Below are 19,308 nucleotides of genomic sequence, written 5' to 3' on the forward strand. Positions count from 1 at the left end.
GTTCTCATGATCATTGCAACTCCACAAGGTGAGATCTTGCATGGAGCCCCAGGCCTAGGGAGATTGACAGTTATTTTGTGTTTCTTCCATTTGCGAATAATCGCACCAACTGTTGTCACCTTCTCACGAAGCTGCTTGGCGATGGTCTTGTAGCCCATTCCAGCCTTGTGTAGGTCTACAATCTTGTCCCTGACATCCTTGGAGAGCTCTTTGATCTTGGCCATGGTGGAGAGTTTGGAATCTGATTGATTGCTTCTGTGGACAGGTGTCTTTTATAGAGGTAACAAGCTGAGATTAGGAGCACTCCCTTTAAGAGTGTGCTCCTAATCTCAGCTCTTTACCTGTATAAAAGACACCTGGGAGCCAGAAATCTTTCTGATTGAGAGGGGGTCAAATACTTATTTCCCTCATTAAATTGCAAATCAAATTATAACATTTTTGACATGTGTTTTTCTGGATTTTTTTGTTGTTATTCTGTCTCTCACTGTTCAAATAAACCTACCATTAAAATTATAGACTGATCATTTCTTTGTCAGTGGGCAAACGTACAAAATCAGCAGGATATCAAATACTATTTTCCCTCACTGTACGTGATTGGCCTAGCTCGCATTATGATAGTTATAATGCTTCTTGACAGTGTCATAAAGCGTATTTTCTTAGTCCAAGTAAAGTGACACAGGATGGTCATAATGCTTCATGACAGTGTCATAAAGGATATTTTCTACAAGTTATTTAAACTATGATGAAAAAAACATGACTTTAAATAATTCATTACAACAACAAAGGATTTAAGAAACAAACTTTCAAACGAAAGGAAACTTCTTGTCAGGGAAAAAACTAATTTGAATAAATGTGGGTTTTGACACTCTTATGTAAGTGTCGTAACCAGCCATAAAATAACGCAATATATGTCACAACAGGTGTAAATATGTGGGCCATGACAGTGTTATGACCATATTATGACAGGTTATGTCAAGTTATGTCAGTGGTTATGACATATTCTGACAAAATACCCGGGAAAGTGTTACCTCTTTGGTAATACCACACAAATTACCGAAATTTCTGGCTCAGAATGGACAGAGAGATAGGCCTATGTGTTCATCTTATAATATGTATCCAATGCCAAAGCAGTGTGTCTTGTTTGCAACAAAACTCCCTGTTTGTAAATAATTATATCTGAGACTTCATTTAGGAATCTGAGCATGGTAATTTCAAAAGTTAGGCCTACCTTTTCACCTACCAATGCAGAAAAATGTACTGCTGGCTACTCTTCTTCTGTGGCTTAACCCAACAAGAGAAGGTCACAAGTGTTTTCCTAAAAGCTGTCTGGGTTTAAACATCTTCTATTGTACAGAAAGTGAATAGCTTAATCAATTGATAGTGACAATTGATGTGTCCAATCTTTTGACTGGTAGTGTATAAGCATACTGTAATGAATACTCAGGGAGGAAAAGGTGTAGATTCAGGTGTTTATTTCGCCTTCGCAGAAGACAGGAATCGTGGTCATAGGCAGGCAATGGTCATACACAGGTGGCAAACAGGCAGGTGAATCAAAACTAGGACTGAAGGCTATAACTGGTTCTCACAAAAGAACTGAACTAAATAAGGAGCTGATAAGACCAGGTGAGTAACTAACACAGGTGAAATCAATGAACAAAATTGAAAGACAAGGATACGTTCAAGAACACAAGGTGAACTAAGAAAATAAATACAGTATTTTATACTGACGGGGTAACTGGAGGCGGTACGTGACAGGGTTGATGCGATGGGTTATCTTGAAGGGACCAATGAAGCGAGGAGAGAACTTTTTGCAGGGGAGGCGGAGCCGGATGTCTCTGGTAGAGAGCCACACACGCTGTCCGGGGTGAAAGAGTGGTGTAGGTCGGCGGCGTCTGTCGGCAAAGCGTTTCTGGGTATTAGAGGCTTCCTGCAGATGCCGGTGAGTGGTCTCCCATTCCCGCTTACTATGCCGAAACAGTCGTCGACAGCTGGGACAGTACCAGGCTCCGCCTCCCAGGGAAACATGGGGGGTTGGTAACCAAGGACACACTGAAACGGAGTAAGGCGGAGGGATGAATGCATGAGTGAGTTCTGAGTGTATTCGGCCCAGGCCATATACCGACTCCAGTCTTGTGGAGAGGCAGAATATTATTGGCGGAGGTACTTCCCTGTTTCTTGGTTCAGGCGTTCCGTCTGCCCGTTGGTCTGGGGATGGTACCCGGAGGAGAGGCTGAGGGCGACCCCCAGTCGAGTTGAATGGTTTCGGTGTGGAAGACTTCATTACGCACTGTCAGGTGCGTAATGAAGCCCGTGCCCAATGGCTGCCCGTACAGGGTGTTAAACCTTAAGGGAGGGGTGACAGGTGTTAGATCAATGTCAAGCTCTTGTACTAGCTGGTGATCGATAAAATTACCTGCTGCTCCCAAATCTATTAAGCCCTCTACGTACTTAGTAACCCCCTTCATGGTTATTAATACTGGGATGGAGAATTGCTTCTGGGAGAGATTTAGAAATAAGGACACGCCTACCTGCATGGCAGCGGAGGGACCCTTCTCATCTCTCCGTGGGGGGCGAACAGGGCAATGGCTGAGTAGATGATCTTTCCCTCCACAGTATAGGCAGAGCCCTTCTTGGATCCGCCTTTGACATTCGATACATGGGAGAGGAGCATGGCCCAACTGCATGGGCTCTGGAAGACTCGAACGGGATGACGGAATCATGGAAAGAGAAGGTTTCAGGTTCCTGGGTGGCAGAGTTCTTCGGCGGTCGGCAATGAGGTGGTCGATGGAGATGGACATACGAATGTATTGATTTAAATCCTGAAGGTCCCCTCTACAGGCCAGCTCCGCCTGAAGTTCCCTGTTGAGCCCTCTTTGGTAGATGGTAAGTAAAGCAGCCTCACTCCATCCACTCCCTGCAGCCATGGTGCGGAACTCGAGGTCATACTCGGCAGCTGAATTGCGTCCTTGAAGGTCTATAAGGAGGTCTCCTATAGGACGACCGGAAGGAGAGTGATCGAATACCTCTTTGAAGAGGGTGTGGAAATGGGTCTTGGATCCGACTTCTGTGCTGTTGGCAGTCCATATGGCAGTGGCCCAATCCAGGGCTTTGCCTGTGAGTAGACACAACAAAATCCACCCTGCTCTTGTCAGTGGCGAAGTTAGTTGGGTTGTGCTCAATGTATTTGCTGCATTGCATCAGAAATTCCTGATATTTCCCAGGTGAACCGTCATATTTTCCAGGCATGGATATGAATGAAGGAGGGCTATGGGTTACGATACCTGGCATCGGAGGAGTAGGGATAGGCTGGCGGAGAAGATGGCCGATTACTTCCATACGCTCCTCTTGCTGGGTTAGGTGCCGCTGTAGCTCCGCTGAATCCATTCCGTTTTTAGGTGAGGTATTCTGTAATGAATACTCAGGGAGGAAAAGGTGTAGATTCACGCGCAGAGCATGGCAGGTGTTTATTTCGCCTTAGCAGAAGGCAGGAATCATGGTCACAGGCAGGCAATGGTCATACACAGGTAGGCAAACAGGCAGGTGAATCAAAACTAAGACTGAAGGCTATAACTGGTTCTCACAAACGAGCTAGGAAAAGGCTTAGTAGAGTCAAAACGAACAATACCTCACAAGGCACAAACAGAATTAACTGAACTAAAAAGGAGCTCATGAGACCAGGTGAGTAACTAACACAGGTGAAATCAATGAACAAAAATGAAAGACATGGCTACGTTCAAGAACACAAAGAAACAGGGCTACGTTCAAGAACACAAGGTGAACTAAGAAAATAAATACGGAATCTTACACATACCTATCATCTTAATGATAATCCATTGCTAATTGCTAACTAGTGTAACACAATTTGATGTCAACACCAGCGGTTGGCTAGCTATCTCCAGTATGTGTTGTCATGTGGAGTATTCTCAGGTAACAGTGTGTTCTACTTCTACCCTCTGTCTCCCAGTCTGCCTGCCAGTCAGCTCATTAAGCTGGCGGAGACATGTCATATTAGTGTGGCCGCTGCTGTCCTGTCATTGTTGCTGCCTACATACAGACTTGAAAATCACTGGCCACTTTAATAAATGGAACACTAGTCACTTTAATAATGCCACTTTAATGTTTACATATCTTGCATTACCCATCTCATGTGTATATTCTGTATTCTATACTATCTATTGCATCTTAGACTATGCCACTCTAATAATGACATTGCTCATCCATATATTTATATATACCTATTCCATTCCTTTACTTAGATTTGTGTGTATTAGGTTTTTGTTGTGGAACTGTTAGATATTACTTGCTAGATATTGCTGCACTGTCGGAACTAGAAGCACAAGCATTTCACTACACTCACAATAACATCTGCTAACCATGTGAATGTGACCAATACATTTGATTTGATTTGATTTGAAAACACCTATGCCTCATCTCCCAAAGGTGACCTTGAAAAATATTTGATGTTATAAAATTATTATAATGCTGGGACAAGAATAATGTCCTTGTTGCTGTTATGAGATGGCTTTTTCTCTCTGAATTATCCCGTTGGCAACTTCCAAATAGGTTTATGGTCATCAATATATAATGTCCATGTCTGCGGTGGAGTCCTCCTGTGGTGTGGTCCTATTTTATTTGCCCTAAACTGAGGCTTTCCCCATGAAACCCAATACTACAATTATACACTGAACAAAAACAATTTCTAAGATACTACTGAGTTACAGTTCATATAAGGAAATCAGTTAATTGAAATAAATTCATTCGGCCATAATCTATGGATTTCACATGACTGGGAACACAGATATGCATCTGTTGGTCACAGATACATTAAAACAAGGTAGGGGCATGGATCAGAAAAGCAGTCAGTATCTGGTGTGACCACCATTTGACTCATGCAGCACGACACATCTCCTTCACATAGAGTTGATCAGGCTGTTGATTGTGGCTTGTGGAAGGCTGTCCCACTCCTCTTCAATGGCTGTGCAAAGTTGCTGGAAATTGTCGGGAACTGGAACACACTGTCGCACACGTCGATCCAGAGCATCCCAAATATGCTCAATGGGTGACGTGTATGATGAGTATGCAGGCCATGGAAGAACTGGGACATTTTCAGCTTCCAGGAATTGTGTACAGATCCTTGCGACATGGGGCCGTGCCTTATCATGTTGAAACATGAGGTAATGGCAGCGGATGAATGGCATGACAATGGGCCTCAGGATCTCGTCACGGTATCTTTGTGCATTCAAATTGCCATCGATAAAATGTAATTGTGTTCGTTGTCCGTAGCTTATGCCTGCCCATAACATAACCCCAATGCCACCATTGGGCACTCTGTTCCCAACATTGACATCAGCAAACCGCTCACCCACACAACGCCATAAAAGCTGTCTGCCATCTGCCCCTTACAGTTGAAACTGGAATTAATCCATGAAGAGCACACTTCTCCAGCGTGCCAGTGGCCATCGAAGGTGAGCATTTGCCCACTGAATTCAGTTACGATGTTGAACTGCAGTCTGGTCAAGATCCTGGTGAGGACAACAAGCATGGAGATGTGCTTCCCTGAGACGGTTTCTGACAGTTTGTGCAGAAATTCTTCGGTTGTGTAAACCCACAGTTTCATCAGCTGTCCGGGTGGCTGGTCTCAGACCATCCCGCAGGTGAAGAAGCCGGATGTGGAGGTCCTGGGCTGGCATGGTTAAACCTGGTCTGCAGTTGTGAGGCCGGTTGAACGTACTGCCAAATTCTCTAAAACGGGTATGGTAGAGAAATGTAACATTTCATTTTCTGGCAACAGCTCTGGTGGACATTCTTGCAGTCTGCATGCCAATTGCACACTCCCTCAGAACCTGAGACATCTGTGGCATTGTGTTGTGTGAAAAAACTGCACATTTTAGAGTGTCCTTTTATTGTCCCCAGTACAAGGTTCCTGATATGCCACACCTGTCAGGTGGATGGATTATATTGGCAAAGGAGAAATGATCACTAACAGGGATGTAAACAAATTTGTACACAAAATCGGAGAGAAATAAGCTTTTTGTGCATATGGCTCTTTTATTTCAGCTCATGAAACATGGGACATGCGTTTATATTTTTGTTCAGTATAGTCTGTGATCATAATGTATCGAATGTAAAGCAAAGTAGACTCATTAAAAATAAAGATAATCCTCCTTTCATTAACAACAATACCTCAGGTTACACGATCTGCTGATTATGTTCTTTACAGAGAAAACCCCTGCTTGAAACAAAGACCAAATAATTAAACCCCGTCATGTCCTGGAATCTCCCCTGAAGTGCTTAATGTTTGTACCTCCTCCTTAATGAATGATTTTTGCCTGTGGCTCGTCAAGAGATAAGCACACTCATTCCTATTGGCAAAGCTTTAATGAAAGTTATGTAGCTTGCAGAGTGTGTCGTAGTCTGTCTTTTAGTATGCGGCTTAGAGTAGTACTGATGGGAGTTTACACCCCCTCTAAACCAGACACCAATTCACAGATCAGTCCTGGCAGTGCCATTGTAAATCGTGCTGATTCCACAGTAAAGATGGTTCCTACGGAGAGAGGTTGATAGTGGATAGTGACCTGCCCAAGGCAATATGATACTCTACAGATATGCAGAGAGAGCAGAGGCAGGAAGCAAGAAGCAGCATTAGAAGAACCGCAGAAGTCGGCAAAATATATACTACTTCTACTGTAAATGGATAACAGTGGTAGCCTACTGCAGCTGCTAAAACGGATGTTTCTGCACCAGCATAGTCATTTGTTTTGCCTACTTTTGTATTTGAAGTGTTCAAGGCTTTTGTATTCTGACAGGCAGCAGAGTCTTCTGACACAGATAGTGTTTAATTGATCCCTTGTCTTGAAGAAAATGGCTGTCTTTCTGTCAGTGCAGCAGTTCTGGCATTCCAGTCGCATTGTTCCTATTATCATGGTGTTCGTTCTGCACCAGCTGTCCTCTGGTCATTAAAGTACCAGGCTGATGCTTCACAGGAATGTGGGGAAGTCTGCTCCCATCTGGCATTAGAGGTGTCTGGAGCCTCAGCTCTAATGTCGCTCTGATGGAGGCTTAATTGACTTATTGATCAGGAGGGCCCTGGCTGTGATCAATGGGCTGAGCTGCCATGCAAGGCAGGGAGCGGTTCCCAGCCCTTCAGACTATAGTAGACACAATCCTTACCAGCTACCACTCTGAGAGACAGAGGAGAGAGGGGCATAGCTGCGGGAAGTATGGGTGCTGAGGGTGCTGAAGCACCCCCTGAAAAATCTGAATAAATAAATCTGAATAAAATAAAAAATCACAAAAAAGTAGTGCACTGGGCCTTTAATAGTGGGGAGGTCAGCCGAGTTCCAAGGCGAACGGCAGCGTTTGTATTCTGACCTTTCTGTGTGATGGCGGTAAGATCAGGGAAGAGGACCTCGACTTGACTGCTTGACTGGCATTGAAAAGGAGATGCATCACAGATATGATGGCTCATGTATATTGAATAGTTATCATTGATTGTTGATCACAATTATTAGCGTCCTCACCTCACATTTCCAATGTTAAAGTTCCTTTAGGAGATTCCACATAGAAATCCACTGTGGTGATAACTCAGGTTGGTGCAATTTAACATGATATAGTCAAGGAACCATTAGAGCTAAACAATATACATTTTAAACACCCATCACTCCATTGTGTGATTGGCAGCAGCATTAATCAGTGGGTGACATGGGTGCCAATAACCAATCACAGACAGCAAAGCTCCTCCTGTTGGAACCAATGTAGCACACTTTTCTTGTATACTGAGTATATCAAGTACAATTATTATTTGTTTAGCAGATTTTTTGTACTTATATTTGTGGTGTGGTTTTCATATAAGGCCTTTTGGACTTCTAACCTCATCTGCACACCATTTTTACCCGTTTTTAATCTGTACTGTTTTGTCTTTCACTTATTTTCTTTGGTGCGAATAAATAAAACCTAAAAAACACATTTGTCAGTCACTGGCATATAGCTACCTTACGTGTGTCTACCTCCCAGCCCAGACATAAATTAGATAGGTACTGACCTAGACCATGTGGCAGGCTACATTTAATCTGTAACATGTTAGTATTGAAATCGTAAATTACTTCTCAGAATGCAGACTGGAGTAATGATGGATAATTCTGGCAGGAATCAGCGCTAACCTTCAGGCCCAGTCCCGATGGACTGAATAGATGGCAATCCCACACTGATTGGGTATTGATGAATGTTGCAGCAGTAATGCCTCTGCACAAATTGCCAACAGATTGAAACTTGGCTTGTCTCTTGTTTAAGTGGTGATATTGCATTAGGAAAGGAACAGTGAGTCGGGTATCTAGGATAAACTGTAAATTGAGTGACAAGAAATATGCCATGTGGCCAATGCTAATACTAACTGTTGTGTAGCAGATAAGCCTGATCACAGCCAATCTTACTATATGATGGTGTACCAGTGATTGTAGATTATATTATCAGATGTGTAGGCTTACAAAGGGCATGCAGAAATGGAGGCTTACATGGCACTTTCAAGTATAGGAAATCACATCCTATCTGCTTGTCTTCATGACAGATGAGCTCCAGGTTCCATTGATTGGTTCAGTTATGTGACTAGCAAGACAAAGGAGCTGATCGTGGACTACAGGAAAAGGAGGGCCGAACACGCCCCCATTCACATCGACGGGGCTGTAGTGGAGCGGGTCGAGAGTTTCAAGTTCCTTGGTGTCCACATCACCAACAAACTATCATGGTCCAAACACACCAAGACAGTAGTGAAGAGGGCGTGACAACACCATTTCCCCCTCAGGAGACTGAAAAGATTTGGCATGGGTCCCCAGATCCTCAAAAGGTTCACCAGCTGCATCATCGAGAGCATCCTGACCGGTTGATTCACCGCCTGGTATGGCAGCTGCTCGGCATCCGACCGTAAGGCGCTACAGAGGGTAGTGCGTACAGCCCAGTTCATCACTGGGGCCAAGCTTCCTGCCATCCAGGACCTATATACTAGGCGGTGTCAGAGGAATGCCCAAAACATGGTCAAAGACTCCAGTCACCCAAGTCATTGACTGTTCTCTCTGCTACCGCACAGCAAGCGGTACCGGAGAGCCAAGTCTAGGTCCAAAAGGCTCCTTAAGAGCTTCTACCCCCAAGCCATAAGACTGCTGAACATTTAATCAAATGGCCACCCGGACTATTTACATTCCCCCCCACACCCCTTTGTTTTTACACTGCTACTACTCGCTGTTTATTATCTATGCATAGTCACTTTACCCTTACCTACATGTACAAATTACCTTGATTAACCTGTACCCCCGAACATTGACTCGGTACTGGTACCCCCTGTATATAGCCTCGTTATTGTTATTTTATTGTGTTACTTTTTATTTTATTTTTAACTTTAGTTTATTTAGTAAATATTTTCTTAACTCTATTTCTTGAACTGCATTGTTGGTTAAGGGCTTGTAAGTTAGCATTTCACGGTAAGGTCTACACCTGTTGTATTCGGCGCATGTGACAAATAAAATGTGATTTGATTTGATATAGCCAGACAGCCTCCGCACCAATACAGCTATCATAAAGCTGGCTGGACTTCTTAGCCAAGCTCTAAGTTCCCCAACACATCATCATTAATTCACAGTTCTGACTGTATAAGATCAAAGGTGTCAAAATAGTTATGGACACTATGTTAATGTGAGGATCAGTTTGCAGTAGCCTATACAGTAAGTAGCTATATGAATCTGATATTGCCATTTGCTTGTTCCTTAGTTGAATTGCCATGTCACTCTTGGTCCTTTGAAATGGTACCTGGGGCTCTGCAACATTTCTGAAGTCGCACTGTTGTGTCATGGTGTCACACATTCCTCTGAGAGGCTTTTAACCAGCCTCTGGACAAAACCAAACCAGTATAAAAAAGTATTCATTCTAAAACAATAAAACTTGAGCATCTCTGCACTTCTAGATGGAAATATTCAGGGCCTTGGAAAAATTGTACCTTTTGCACTGTAGGTATCTTGTCTGGGCCATCAGCCAACATGAATACAGTCTGTCCTTCACTCTGGAGATGGAAAAGGAGTGAGCGTGTCCAACGAAAGACCATACATCCCAGAGTGCTTAGCCTTGATGTGCTGAGTATGTGCAGAGACTCTTCTGGCTGACAGGACACACTGTCCTGGCCTGACTCACTGGCTCAGGGGACCTACACACTGTCATTTAAAGAGGAGGTACAGTACTGTAGTGAACAACACTGTGTGATGGGCATAGCGGTAGAAAGACAGGGAATAAAAAGACAGGAGCCAGGGACTGTGGAACCAGACACTGTTTGGACTAGGTGGTGCGTTTGCCAGCACTTTGTTGCAGGTGTCAGAGATATGCACACCGAAGACACAGTGCAACATCAGGTGATGAGAGATCTTTTATATATATATATATATATATATATAGTGGTCTGGGGAATAGTTCAATGACAAATGTTGTAAATCGTTGTGCTAAATAAGTATGTTATAATAATTATTGTTTCAATAATTTATTTTATGTATGCTATTGTTTGTTCTAATGGCTGCAGCAGTTGTATGGAACTTAACTGAATCAACTTAGAAGTCCTTGAACTCCATTTTAGGACAATCCTAATCTATCAATTCAATATCATGAACACAGATTGTTTGCTTAAGTTTGATACATTTCACTGTGAATTAGTGTACCAATAAATGGATCCCACTTGAATGCTTGATAACTGAGGCAGATTTAAGTTGGGTTGATTACTGCCTATATTGTTTATGTACAGTCAACCTCAGCAAAACTGTTACAGACCTCAGCATATACAATTTTTCTGAATATTAGGAAGTTGTTTTGACCTTTCAAATGATACCCCAAGGGTATGATGTCTTGTGTGTTGCTTTGAAACAACATGCATGTACTGTATGTTGATACATTACATAACATGTATACAACAACATGTATGAAGATTTTCCTGTGGGCTCACCCAACGGAGGACCCTCCCTTTGTTCTTGGTGCAACATAACTTAATATCCACTGGATAATGTAATAACTCTTCTTAATGTAATAACTTTTCAGTAGTATATAAAATAAAGCCATATATTGCATTATCCATTGTCTGATAGATAAAGAGTACACTATTTCTTACTGTAACTATCCCTCTACCTTAGGTGATCTACAGCTACTCTAATTCCTTTTCCTTAGCTGTTGTGCGTCATACCACCAGTTTAACTTATTCCACTTCTCTTTGTTTTAGTTATACCTTCGGAGAGGTGCAAGATCTGAAGATTTCACTGTTAATGTTGGGTAGAGGAGCCATTTGTACTTGTTAAAGGGATAAGCTAGAAAAATGTGGTATCCTTTAAACATTATTCAGGAAGCGGATTTAGCATCAACCTTCAGAGACATAAAGAAACTCAGAGGTATTTTATTTCCAGGCTTTTTATAATTCAAGACATAGCATCTCTAAGATTGGCTATACAGTGTCATCAATCAGATATCTTTCTTTAAAAAATCTGGTCCTCCAAAGAACTTGAAGTTGTGAAGTTTTCTTTTCAAATCAATCTAACTGATTACACCGTTTTGGTGTGTCTTATCTGTATTTGACACATTCTCCACACTACTGTAAGTCCCCTGTGTGTAAAGTGTCTATATGTAGAAGGTAAACACAGTTCTTACATTAAGAGTCTGTTGTTTAGGGAATGTGTCAAACAATCGCTGCTTTGGTCGAATACAGCAGGGAACCCCCAAAAATATTTTTAAACAAATAGTTTTTTGTTTTTGAAATTTTTATTTTTTCACAAAAGTAGTGCACTGGGCCTTTACAAACCCTGTATTGGCAGACCTATAAAGACTTCTGTAGCGCAGGCAAAACAATTTGGTGTGCCAAATCTGTGATTTTAGTGTGTTTTTATTGGGTAAGCAATATAATAAGCAGCCTCAATATTTACAGCCATAGTGGGCTGATCTCTCTATGAGCTGATCCGTCATCAATATTGTGAAATAATTATAATGTTAAGGAAAGATTTGAATGGAGAAACTGATCCGAGAGCAGCTACTCCCTATTTTTCGATCCTATCAGTATTAGTATGCTGCAACAACGCAATTATCTCAGCATGGTGTTTTTGGAAATGCATGTGACATATTCATCCGTTGTAGGAAAGATGCGTCTTTAAAACACTTGTCAGCCTAAATTCCATCGCTATCGGGAAACCGGGCCCTGTTCTTTAACAATTACCAAGCTGTTAGATGTCAGGAAGTGCTGTAGGCCTCGACTTTCCCTACTACATTAGAAGGGAAGATCCTCTCACAAGAGTACAGATGAGAAATTTAGTGTAGTATATAGTTATACTCTGCTTCTTGCTTGTCTGTACAACATGCCAAGTTTGATAAGAAATCCTCCTCTTCGATTAGATGTTCCTCAGAAAAAGACAAATCATTGTCTTTTTTGAATGGGAAAGTAAGGTGTGTTTACAAAGAAGTCACGATTGAAAAACCTGACCTTAGCTAAAGCCCAGAGTAATATTTCCAATCTAACTCAGTGTTGGCAGTTGTCATTGCTTTTCCTGTTTTACCTTTTTGAGCAGTAATGTTTTTATTTTTTTACATAGTTTAATATTTATACAATGTAATTTCCCCTGCCCTTTCCATTACAAGTTGTATCTCTGGATGTGCGTGTGTTTGGCTTCTGGGTGTTCTGAAGATGAGGCTTGTGAGCGATGACAGTTCTTCATAGAACAGCTGTGCTCACAACAGGCAATAAGGCTAATGAGGCACACAGCATATTAACACTGTCTCTCCACTATTTCCCCAATTCTAAGGATGAGTAGCTTCCATTGCTGATCTCTGCATAATTGTATAGGTAACAATGTATGTACGTGCATATATTATGATGACCATGGTGTAAGGTTATGGTACAGGCACTGTGGCAGACCAACCTTGTGGGTGGGTAGAGGTTAAAACTGAGTGCTTAGAGAGATCTGGGGCTTGATGAAGGAATGTTGTAGGTTACTGAACCTGTACAGAAGAGGTGTGCAGGCCATCTGTTAATCACTGCTGAGAGCCTAGTATGGATTAAAGCATGTCTTTCTGCTTTGGTTTTTAGTTATTGCAATTATCTTGTTATAAATATGACCGACCCAAGGGAAGCACATTTAGATTGTAACTTCCATGAAACCAACCAGAAATCCCTGATTGTCAGGCCCTGTCAGTTTGGATCAATACAACTCAACACTTGAAGCTTTATGCTGAAAGAAAGAAAAATCTGGTTTGTTGGGGGCATAGGCACTTTTCTTTCTTGGATAGCTGTATACATGCTAAAGTGTTTAAGGGACAGCATTTTCCAACGCTTGTACTGTATGTAGGCTGAAGTCAATGGCTGAAGTCAACAGGCAAACGCTCCAGCTGTTCCTCTATTCTGGAATCACATTTTCAGCGACTACAAAGGGAATAGAAAATGAAGTTGCATCTCTGGTCACAGCAGTGGCTTACAGATACTTGGCTTGCCTCGAAACAATCTCTGGTCACAGCAGTGGCTTACAGATACTTGGCTTGCCTCGAAACAATCTCTGGTCACAGAAGTGGCTTACAGATACTTGGCTTGCCTCGAAACAAGACTGTCTGTTCAAATTTTCATGAAACAATGTGGCCACGCCATGGGGCTTCATTCTCTGCAGAGGTTCTCCAATGCTTAGAGTCATAGCACTATATGAGGTCTGAGTGTTTTCCCTCTACCTGTGCTGCGGTATACCCCTTTCCTTCGAGAAGCATGAGGACATGGTAGCTCTAAAAGAGGAGTAGTCTGTAGCTCTAAAATAGGAGTAGTCTGTAGCTCTAAAATAGGAGCAGTCTGTAGCTCTAAAATAGGAGTAGTCTGTAACTCTAAAATAGGAGTAATCATCATCAACTTAATTGGGCCCCTGACATTTGCCTGCTTTTTGCTTGTGTACAGTAAGACACACATTTTACTATGGGTGTCTCTGAAAATAGGATGTGACTTGTCTAGACATTTACATTACCCTTTTCAATATTACAGTAATCTAATTAGTTAAAATGCTCTAGATAACTGATACCACAGAACCATGACTACCATGGTAAAATAGTTTTAATTCACCTTACATAACATTCTGAGAGAGAGTTGACTGTAATGGCAGTGAATACACACAAGTTGGGAAAATAACTTTCCACTGCATACTTAACCTCCAACATTTTGGCCTAATGTTTTAATCCTTGATGGAGAAACACCCTCTATTCAGCACACATCTATGCCTCAGATCCCTGAATGTGAATGCTCATCCAGGTTGACCTTCCCTTCAAATTGGGTGTGTGACTGATGGGCACCCTGCCAGCTGACATGTACCAGTCAGCCTTTTTCACAGGGACTATAACTATGAAGCTTTTAAAGCAGCAGCCACTTTGAGCAGGCTTGGGGCTTCCCGCAAGGTCAGTCCAGCCTCTTGGTAGTGAGGGTGAGATCCAATGAGGTGTCTGATGTCTTTGTCAAAGATGTGGTCTGTTCCCTCAATCAATCAAATATATTTTATAAAGCCCTTTTTACATCAGCAGTTGTCAAAAAAGTGCTTTACAGATACCCAGCCTAAAACCCCAAAGAGCAAGCAATGCAGAGGCAGAAGCACAGTGGCTAGAAGAAACTCCCCTAGAAGCCATGAACCAAGTAGAAATGTATTGTTCCTGTTCCTATAGCCAATTATATACTTGTTTCATTAGGAGTAGCCTTTTGTGTTCAGAGATTGGAGTCCCTATATAATCCTCTATACTTATATTCATATTACTGGACATTGCTGTGTGATACTTGGTAGTCATAAGGTGGTCAGTGCTGTTTGTACTCTGTGTTCTTGTTGGTGGTGATTACTGTTTCTTGCTCCGTCTTACCAAGGTGGGCGTTATTGTTTAAAAGGATGTTCACCGAGGAGGGCATGGCTGTTTTTCATCTAGGGAGAATGATTTTGGTAATTGAAGGTCTATTGACTTGGGCCCCTTTCCAGAGACAGATAACTGGCAGAGTCTCAAGTGCACATATACTATGACCCCTCCCAGCAACGCAAACATAATTCACATATATGTCCTAATGTGCCCACAGGGGTCCTATATGATCATGTGAGAGAAATGTATATGTACCTACAACTATAATTGTTTTTGAATTAAGATGTCATTGTTGTATGATATGAAGTTCTTATCAGTAATGAACTTGGGGATGCTACCCATTTAATGACCCTTTGTGTTCAAGGGTAATTATGTTTGACTCCCTTTACAGCAGTTAGAGATTGGGACACATTTGTTATTGTTTTATTTATAGGCTTGATGTTTTGGAGTAATTAGGTCATGGTTGTAAATCAATGCACATTAAACAATGTTTCGGTTGGAGTTATGATTTACCACTGCACAAAGTGTATTTGGTATACTTTTAATGGATACAGATAACATGAGAATATACTGTACATGAGGGAATATTTCAATATTATTTGATGTTATGATTAACTTTTCTTACCCTCCAAGGACACCCAAGTATGTAAAAATAGGACAAACAAAATGCAAGCAATTAAATATACTATAAAGTGACCAGCTCACTGGGGAAACTATAGCCTGGGGTTTTTGGAATATAAAGTGTCACTAGATGATACAGTATATGACTATCCAATACTTTCTCATTATAAGTGAGTCCCCCTCAGCAATAGCCTATATCAGGGCTCTCCAACCCTGTTCCTGCAGAGCTACCATGCTGTAGGTTTTCGTTCAACCCTTGTCACACCCTGGCTCGGGGACTCATTATGTTGAGCCAGGGTGTGTTCATTCTATGTTTTCTGTTTCTTTGGTGGGTGTTCTAGATTGTCTATTTTCTATGTTTGCCGGTGTGACTCCCAATCAGAGGCAACGAGGGTCAGCTGTCGGCTGGTTGTCTCTGATTGGGAGCCATATTTAATCTGTCTGTTTTTCTTTCGGGTTGTGGGATTTTGTTCGTGTGTGTTCGTGTTGTAGCATAGACGTCACGCATTCGTTGTTTATTGTTTTGTTCGTGTGAGCATTTAATAAATAGAATATGTTCACTCGCAACGCTGCGCCTTGGTCTCCCTCATTAGACGATCGTGACAGAAAATCCCACCAGTACCAGACCAAGCAGCGTGAGGAGGAGAGAGGAAGGACCTGGGATCAGTGGAGTAGGAGTTTCGGCTGGGCCCCGCTAAGTGAAGAGAAGAGAGGCTGGTCTATGGAGCAATGGATCAAGAGCTTCGACTGGGTCAAGCCCATTGAGGAGCTGAGTGACGAGGGTTGGAGACAGAGGAGCGAGAGGTGGGCGAGAACGATGGAGGCCTGGCCCACGGGGAGGAGAGACCCCCAGAAATTTTTTAGGGGGGGGCTCACGACGTCGGGGCAGCAGGAGGCCGCTATGGAGCGGTCCAGCGGGGTTGCAGAGGAGGCCGCCAGGTTACGGGGGCCACTGGTAGAAGAGGGGATGGAAGGTGTAGAGGCACGGCGAGAGGTACTGGGGTGTGTTACCAGTCCGGTCCGGCCCGTTCCAGATCCCGGTGTAGGGCCAGTGGTGTGTGTCCCTAGTACGGTCCGGTCTGTTCCTGCTCCTCGCACCAAGTCTGTGGTGCGTCTCGTCAGCTCGGCTCTGCCCGTTCCTGCTCTCCGCACCAGGTCTGTGGTGCGCGTCGCCAGCCCAGTCCGGCCCATTCCTGCTCCCCGCATCAAGTCTGTGGTGCGTCTCGTCAGCCCGGCTCTGCCTGTTCCTGCTCCCTGCACCAAACCTGTGGTGCGCGTCGCCAGCCCGGTCCGGCCCGTTCCTGCTCTCCGCACCAAGTCTGTGGTGCGCGTCGCCAGCCCGGCCCGGCCTGTTCCTGCTCCCCGCACCAAACCTGTGGTGCGCGTCGCCAGCCCGGTCCGGCCCGTTCCTGCTCTCCGCACCAAGTCTGTGGTGCGCGTCGCCAGCCCGGCCCGGCCTGTTCCTGCTCCCCGCACCAAACCTGTGGTGCGCGTCGCCAGCCCGGCCCGGCCTGTTCCTGCTCCCCGCACCAAGTCTGTGGTGCGTTTGCGTCAGCCCTGTCCGGCTCGTTCCTGCTCTCCGCACCAAGTCTGTGGTGCGCGTCGCCAGCCCGTTCCGGTCCATTCCTGCTCCACGCACCAAGCCAGGGGTGTGTATCGTCAGCCCGGTCCGGTCCGTTCCTGTTCCACGCACCAAGCCAGGGGCGCGTGTCGTCAGTCCGGCTCCGGCCAGCGGGGCTAGACAGGACCAGGGGTACTTTGGGGGGTTGGAGAGGAAGTGGGGATCAAGCCCGGAGCCGGAGCCGCCGCCGAGGAGGAATGCCCACCCAGCCCCCCCCTGTTTTTGCTCGTATTTAGGCGCGGTCGCAGTCCGCGCCTTTAGGGGGGGGTACTGTCACACCCTGGCTCGGGGACTCATTATGTTGAGCCAGGGTGTGTTCATTGTATGTTTTCTGTTTCTTTGGTGGGTGTTCTAGGTTGTCTATTTTCTATGTTTGCCGGTGTGACTCCCAATCAGAGGCAACGAGGGTCAGCTGTCGGCTGGTTGTCTCTGATTGGGAGCCATATTTAATCTGTCTGTTTTTCTTTCAGGTTGTGGGATTTTGTTCGTGTGTGTTCGTGTTGTACCATAGACGTCACGCATTCGTTGTTTATTGTTTTGTTCGTGTGAGCATTTAATAAATAGAATATGTTCACTCGCAATGCTGCGCCTTGGTCTCCCTCATTAGACGATCGTGACAACCCTAATCTAGCTCACATTATTCTAATAATTACAAAGAAAGCGGCACAGGTCCTAATCCAGGCACTTGTCATCTCCCGTCTGGATTATTGCAACTCGCTGTTGGCTGGGCTCCCTGCCTATGCCATTAAACCCCTACAACTTAACCAGAACGCTGCAGCCCGTCTGGTGTTCAACCTTCCCAAATTCTCTCTTGTCACCCCGCTCCTCCGCACACTCCATTGGCTTCCAGTTGAGGCTCGCATCTACTACAAGACCATGGTGCTTGCCTACGGAGCTGTGAGGGGAACGGCACCTCCTTACCTTCAGGCTCTGATCAGACCCTACACCCAAATGAGGGCACTACGTTCATCCACCTCTGGCCTGCTAGCCCCCCTACCTCTACAGAAGCACAGTTCCCGCTAAGCCCAGTCAAAGCTATTCGCTGCTCTGGCACCCCAATTGTGGAACAAGCTCCCCCATGACGCCAGGGCAGCGGAGTCACTGACCAACTTCTGGAGACACTTGAAACCCTACCTCTTTAAGGAATACCTGGAATAGTTAAAAGTAATCATTCTACCCCCCCCCCCCTCCCTCCCCCACCCCACCATAAAAAATAAAATAAATTAAAAAGTGGTTGTCCCACTGGCTATCATAAGTTGAATGCACCAATTTGTAAGTCGCTCTGGATAAGAGCGTCTGCTAAGTGATGTAAATGTAAATGTAAATGTTTATAAGATGAATCAGGTTAGTTACAACCGGGGTTGGAGTGAAAACCAACAGGAGGGTAGCTCTCCAGGAACAGGGTTGGAGAGTCTTGGCCTACAGTATATATAAGCAAACACACACAGAACACAATATAAACACCCTTTAGTGGGTGGGTAGATAACGGTCTCTGTAATGTTTATGTAATAACTTGGTAACTAACTAAAAAATTAATTATAGCAACCACATTCGTTTCCTGCTTTCCGTTGATTGTTATGTTTGAGTGGATCAGTCACTAAATGCCTGGTCTATTACCATAAGTTTGAGTTCAAGTTTCATTAACCGCCATGGCAATGATGCACATGATTAGCTTGATAGATCAGTAAAGGAAATTTGAAATTCTGAGCAACCACATGTATGGCAGCAATTTTTCACTTTTGAATGTATTCATTATATTAATTATAAATCCACAGTATATTTCAAAGTTCAAAGTCAGCATATCTTTCTATGGGCACATGTTGTAGATCAGCTGGTGCCCTTTGAGGATCATAATTAGCAGAGTGAATATACCTTAGCACTCTCACATCAACAGAGGTACATTATAGATGATGTCAGACTCTGTCAGCCATATACAGTCCACAGAGCAAATGTACTGAGAGCACTATTAGATAATCCACAGTTTTACAGAGGAGCTGATTCATGCTAGAGGTAATATTGACACTGAACATGCCATCTAAGCATAATTAGTAACAAGGGTGCAACATTAGCATACATAATATTGTTCACACAGTTTCCACTGGCATATTTACTTTATTAAAATTGCATTTGACTGCATTAGGCCTCAAGACATAGTTATTGATTTACCCACAATTATTTTCTAAAATTATCTGTCTGAGAGA

General features: G+C 43.7%; 1 protein-coding gene across 1 annotated transcript in view; it reads left to right on the forward strand.

Annotated features, from left to right (window-relative positions):
• The window catches only part of LOC121548992 (inactive phospholipase D5-like), an 87,830-nt gene that overhangs the window by 36,983 nt on the left and 31,539 nt on the right, over positions 1 to 19,308 (forward strand). The gene's annotated exons all lie outside the window — the stretch shown is intronic.

This window comes from Coregonus clupeaformis, chromosome 1 (genome assembly GCF_020615455.1).
Source record: "Coregonus clupeaformis isolate EN_2021a chromosome 1, ASM2061545v1, whole genome shotgun sequence".
Taxonomy (NCBI): Eukaryota; Metazoa; Chordata; class Actinopteri; order Salmoniformes; family Salmonidae; genus Coregonus; species Coregonus clupeaformis.